The sequence below is a fragment of the Ooceraea biroi genome, chromosome 3, assembly GCF_003672135.1.
Source record: "Ooceraea biroi isolate clonal line C1 chromosome 3, Obir_v5.4, whole genome shotgun sequence".
In the NCBI taxonomy this organism is placed as follows: Eukaryota; Metazoa; Arthropoda; class Insecta; order Hymenoptera; family Formicidae; genus Ooceraea; species Ooceraea biroi.
In genome coordinates, this window is record NC_039508.1 from 7,304,822 (window position 1) to 7,311,862 (window position 7,041).

The window sequence follows — 7,041 nt, forward strand, 5'->3', positions numbered from 1 at the left end:
ATAACATTTCAACGATTTATATAACTGCTATGTAATATTTAAGTTACTATTGTTACGTCGCAGATACGTGTCAAAAAATTCTCCTTTTCGGGTCAATGCATTTAAGCAATTTACCCTGGGACGGAGTGTGCAGGTTGCAGCGAGATGTCTTAAATTATGATTCTTGAACGGGTGGAAGTATCGGATACGAATTCGGTATCGTGATTTCTTTGCTGTCTAAACCGAGCAACTCCCGAAACCGGTAAACTACGCGGCGCGGATCACCCTTACGAATTGTGCGGAAATCAGGATATTTATTCTGAATGGTTAGTTCTCGGAGAGAATAAGGGTTTTTTTTTATTAACGCTTTGTTAGTTTCTAATACTGCTAATTTTTGATAGAAAGGAAACGGATCTTGGTTATTGGAGAAAGCGAGACGAATCTGGTAACGGAGCTTCCTTTCCTGAACTCTACGCCCCTTCTTGGTAGGCATAGATATGATTCTAATTTATTTAATTACGATACCACGGGTTGCTGAAAGATTATTGTCGCAAGGTAGAGCCACACTCTTCGATAGCGCCAACTTGAACGACTAGGGCCACGCTCTTCGGCAGCGCCAGTCGAAAATCCTTCAGTAACTTAAGGAAAGAAAACAATACGAACGAGAGATCTTTTAAAAGATAGAGAGGAAGCTTCGCTAGTGATTTCTCCGTTATTTCGTAATAGACTTTTATTAATATGATGAATGTTAATTGATAATATAATTTCTACCTTGATCCTATAGGTGCGAGTGGCCGCAGTCTCTCTTACAGATCGTTTGCTTGGTTTATATACTCGGTTAATCACGCTTCTAACTGGACGCTATAGCGCTAATCGAACTCGGAACCGAACTTCTTCTGTGTATTTCTTCTGTGTATTTCTTCTCTGTATTACTTCTGCCTATTTCGTCTGCTGCGTTCCGAGCGTCGACAGTCCCTTTTTATACCTTGGACGAAAGGGTGGGCGTTTAAAAATTACGTGGGGGTCAACTTTGACCAATAAGATTCTGATAAGTATCTCGAACTTTGGGACCCACGCCGTCGTCGTCTGGTGTTATCACGGTTCTGTAGTGGGGAGGTTCCGCGTACACTTCCCAGTATAGAACTTGCCATGATCTGTTAATTTGTTAATTATATATATTTACAGTGTAAATATTGCTATTTCAATTGCGCTGTGAATTTTACGGTGTAAAGATTACTTAACACGTTTTTGAACGGTTGTTCTATCTATTCTTAGTGCGAAGATAAAATAATAAACTATTGCAGAACGATCCGTTTACACTATTCTTTATTTGGAGGACATTCCTAGCGGCATCGCATGATCATTATAACGGAAGATGTCAGTGGTTATATATTTAAAATATAATAATAAAAAAATAACGCTGCAGGAATTTCCATGAAACTAATGATAAGCGAGTGCATAGTCTCTCGTAGCCCTTTTATGGTCATGTATCACAGCGTGCGCGAGACTCGGGCGCATTCTTGTGCCGTTTATTATCGCTTGTTCAAACATTGTGACATTTCGATACGGAATCGGTTCGAAACCTTGCAGGCGTAAGAACGAGGTTTTACCGTGACGTAACACTATGATACAGTTATATAACATTGTTACGTCCAAGAGACTCCACTGTTTCCATAGGTTTCTTTATTTAATGATCTTCCATAGAGAAATCATTAAATAAAGAAAAGTAAAAAAATAAGAACTAATCCCCACCAGCGGGAAAAACGACCGGACGAGCGTTGGGGGGCCAGGTGGACTGATTGTGATAGATATCAAGAAACGATATGTAAACCATAAGGCTCACAAAATTATTTCACACCCCTCCCCCACCTGCGCTCGGCTGAAACGTTCGATAACAGAAAAAAAGAGGAAAAACTACCCGGAATCAATAGTTAATCACTAAACAAAGACCGCTTCTGATTCGGAAAGGCAGAGCGGGACTTGAGAATTGTCACTCGCTGACGGCAATAAAAAGTAATCCACCGATAAGGAACCCTGCCATACAGGGGCAGCTGTGAAATAGATTAAGGAAACGTAAACATGGATTGTAATATGGATGGTCAAGTGAAGGGTCTTCACAAGTCAAGTGCCGGACTCTAATCCTTGGAAACGATAACGTAAATCCATCAGATATCATAGTATACAGAAGCAATGGACGCTTCATTAGAAATAATTTTATTGCCTTTTTCCGTTGTTCTTCTTTTCTGGGAAAAGAGTGACCCCCACTTACACTTTTTAGCCCTATATAAAGGGAACAATTTGGCCAGAGAGTCCTCTTTTATCTTCGGACACTCTGCAGTTTGCATAACGTAACGTTCTGCTCCCGTGATCGGGAGACCAAGTATTAAGATAGAGTCAGTGTCAGATTCCACCCGAAGACTCTCTGGTTCGACTGGCCCCTTTCATCCTACTGAAGAAACACTCCATCCGAAAGATCGGAACAGAATAAAAGTAAGCCTTTTTAATTATTTCATTTGATTACCCTCTAATCGTTTTGCGATTCCAGTAGAGCAATTATCTATTCCGATTTATTTCCGTTTAAGTGCCGATAATATTCGCGGACCAACCGATTCCTCAGCAGATTCGGGTTATTCCTCATCGGCAGATTTGCTATCGTGCGACCAAACTGCACCCCTCCCCGCGCCGGAAAATGTTTCTGTTCTATCATTTCAATTTAAATTGTAATTTTTATTGGTAATCGTAAGAGTCGTAGGTATGTTCAAATCCGAAATTCATTTTTCAGAATTATAATTATGTTCAACCCGCAACTCATTTTTTTAGATTATAATCATTTGTAATTGTAAAACATATGTATTTCTGATGTTATTTCGACAAATATATTGTTGTTTTTAATTAGTAAAAGCTAACAAAATTTCATTCAGTTAATTACCCTCGTTTCACCCTCGTCCTTGACAGATCGTACGGGTCCTATCCTTGTGTAATAGGGATTCATTTCCCTTACCAAAAAAGGACCATCGAGTTGACCGTTTCGAATAATAGGGTAAAATCGACTTTGGTCGTTGACGCGAAAATCGAGGGACCGTTTCGAATAGGGTAAAATCGACTTTGGTCGTTGACCCGAAAATCGAAACAAAATCGGTCAGCTCGAACACACGAGGTACTGCAGTTGTCTGCCTACGTACCTCGAGAGGCATCTGGTTGCGCCCTTCCTCGAGCTCACGGAGCTCTGGACGTAACAACATTTTAGTTACAAGTTTTATTTAAGTTATATAACTGCAATGTTCCATGAGTGGGAAATTACAACTAACGTCAATGTTACATGTAACATACACGTAATGTTACTTGGTACATTCTGTTTTATTACAGAAATGTAACAGTTACATATCTGTGTTTGCTGGGTACATATACTCGTTATGTGTGAGTCACACGGATATACCACCCAGGTAGCAAGATCACGTCATTTTGACGTTAGGATTTGGTCTTTTAATGACCAATACTGACGACACTAATTGACGTCTTTCAGACGTGAGAATGACGGTCTAATGTCACAGAACGAAGACGACATTCTGAGACGTTAAAAAGACGTAACTTCGTAACCTGTTTTTACCTTTTAGTAACGTCTTAATGACGTTTTAATAACATCACAACGCGAAATAAAAGATAAAATCGAAATTATATACCAAATTATTATTTTATTTTAAACAAGATTTATTTTGCAACGTGTACATATAAATTGTTATACAGTTATAATGTACCATTGAAAATGTACCATATTGAAAGAGTATTCGATTTTTGTTAATTAAAGTTCCACTTACCTCACACGGGATTTGAACCTGCGTCGTTGAGTCCACAGTCCTCGTTCTAGTCCACTACGCTATCGAGTATATTTAATAAGCGCCTTTTAAATTCTGCTCTTAATATGTTAAAGAATACTTATTTTATATTATAATTTTATTTTTTATTTATTTTATTATTATTTATTTTATTATTATTTATTTATTTTATTTTATATTTATATTATATTATAATATTAAGAATACTTTAACACATTTTTAAGTTCGTACACTTATGTACAAACTTAAAAATTCAAAAATATACATGCAAATAAAATATTCTTAAACTTCATTTTATGTCTAATAAAATATTATAAAAAAAAGAACTAAAGATTACCTCTAAATTCGTCGATAATTCTTAGAGAACCAACCAAAAACCATGCGGTATCAAGCGATATTATATATATATGTATATATGTATATAAAATTTATCATAGTGACGTAATATAATGACGACATTATAATGTCATTCAAAAGACTTATATTTGATGGTCAATTTTTGGTCACTTTATGTCATTCGTACGAACATGACTAGTATTCGACGTCAAAATGACGTGATCTTGCTACCTGGGCAACAGCATCTCCGCCGGTCGGTATAAATGGAGCTGCTGCCATCTCGATGAGAAGAACGAACTGTACAAACGACGATGACGATGACGTCGACGTTTCTTAATCGAAAATTTGCCAATTTTAAACTTTGCATCGCCATATCTCCGCTCGTAGGGCACGTAGAAGAAAAATGAAAAAACTTTTATTACTGTAAGCAGTTAGTTCGTAGAATTATAAGAAACGTTTGATTGTACACGTGCGGATATGTTTTCGTTTTCGGCGAAGCGCAAAGAAGCGGCTTCGCGGGATGCTTTTGTTTTCGGCGGCGTAGCAGCCCGCTCGAGCCAGTACAGGGACACGGCAGTCTCTCCGCAGCCTTGTGACGAGTCACGTCGCAATAAAGTCATATATATATTCATAACCTTAGTATTTTCGATTATTACCCACTGCCATCCTCACAGTTCAGAAGTGGGATCGAGGATCGGTGTTCGGGATCGCGATTCGATACGAGGATTGAGATTCGAATACGGGATTCGCAATTTGAGATCGTGATAACGGCGATCGATTGTGGAGAGATTTTGAGTGGAAAAATCGCGAGAGTTTGGCGCGACGGACACGGTGTCGAGACGCGATACGTTGTTGTGGCTGAAGTATTCTGAATAGCCTACGTTTACTATCAGAACGCGATGAATCCGAGCCGGTACAGGAAGGTGCAGCTCGTAGAGCTATTGAAGAAGAGGCAGCTTCCGACTCATGGAAGTAAAGGTGAAATGATTGCTCGACTGCAAGAAGCAGATCCTGAAAACTTGTGGCTGCACGAGTACGAGAGTGCAGAGGCGGATGGTGTCGCACGGCTGGACATAGGTGACCAGGAGTCGTCGCACGTACCTCAGGCCAGAGTTCGTCAGGATGATGGTGTGCCAGACGCAGTAAGAAAGCTCGAATACATACGAAGAGAACGTGTTCTTATGGAACGAGAGATGCGCTTGCTAGAGAGAGAGAATCAACTCTTACGTAGCGGCAGCAGTACGACAAGCAGCGGTACAGGTCGTGTAACCGAGGTGTCGTCGAGAGTCAATATCAAGGCGATCAGCGAATTATTGAGCGAGTTCGACGGATTAGAAGGAACATTCCGGAACTGGGAAAAACAAGCACAATTGTTGATTTCGACATATCAGTTGGACGATAAGTATGCGAAGATTATGTTGGGCATGCGCCTGAAAAATAAAGCGCTCGAGTGGTTTCATTCTTGCCCTGCGCACATTGAATTGAGTGTGGAAGAATTACTGTCGAAGATGCGGAGGATGTACGATCATAAGGAGAGTAAGCTGAAGCTCAGAAGACAGTTCGAGCAGAGGACGTGGAAACCGGAAGAAACGTTTAGTGCATATTATCATGAGAAGGTCATTCTCGCAAATTGGGGTTCCGATAGATGAAGAAGAGATTTTGGAATACCTGGTGGAAGGCATATCCAACATGCAGTTACGTAATCAAGCTAAGTTGCAAAAATTCGAAACCAAGTTGACCTGTTAACGGCGTTCGAGACTATAAGCTTGGAAGAGATGAAAGGCCAGGCTGAGCGCGGACATAAAGGACAAGTCAAGGAAACGAAGGATGGACGAGTTTCGTTGAAGGCAGCCGTCGCCAAGGAGCTACCGCAGGAGTCGAGTGCACCGTCGAAGAAAGTGAAGTGTTGCAATTGTAATAAGTTTGGACACGTTTCCAGAGACTGTAAGTTACCAAAAAGAGAAAAAGGGGCTTGTTTCAAGTGTGGTGAGAAGGGCCATACCGTTAATGAATGCAAAACCAAGGTAAAAACAGAACAGGTTGCGCTTGTAAGTACGGAACACGTTGATAACGATTTTCAGAACGTAGTTACGTTAAAAATAAATTATGCGATTGGAAATTATGAGATCAAAGTAGACGCCTTATTTGATACGGGTAGTCCCATTACGTTTGTGAAAGAAAAATTTATTCCGACATGTTTTGTTAAGGTTGATAATTTTAATAATTATTGCGGGATTAATAGCAGTAAATTAAGTGTAATCGGAACGGTGTAGTAGATATGGTATGCGGAAAGTTTAAAGACAACGGAATTTATGTTTATGTTGTTGATAATAACACGATGTCGTCATCTATGATAATCGGTAGAGATGTGATGAAGAAATATAATATTTGTTTATCTACCGTAAGTAACATCGAAAGTGAAACGAATGAGTACGAAATATTAAATATTGATGTTAGTGTGAATGATAATATAAGCGAATCGTTAAATGTTAATCCAGAAATTTCGTATGATGTAAATGAGAAGTTGAAATGCGTTTTTGAGAAAGAATATGTACAATCAGAGCGACCGTTAAAACCGAAAGTTGATGTGGAAATGAAATTGCGATTAGATAATGTACAACCATTTCATTATTCGCCGCGAAGATTATCATATGCAGAAAAAGAGCAGCTCAGGAAAATTTTAGATGATTTGTTAGCAAAGGGAATCATTCGACCAAGTAATTCGGAATATGCATCCCCTGTAATTTTGGTACAAAAAAGGAACGGAGAATATCGATTATGTATCGATTATCGGACCCTTAATAAATATACATATATTACGAAGTAACTATCCAATACCGGTGATTGAAGATCAATTGAATGTTTTAAAGGGTAAGAGATATTTTAGTTTACT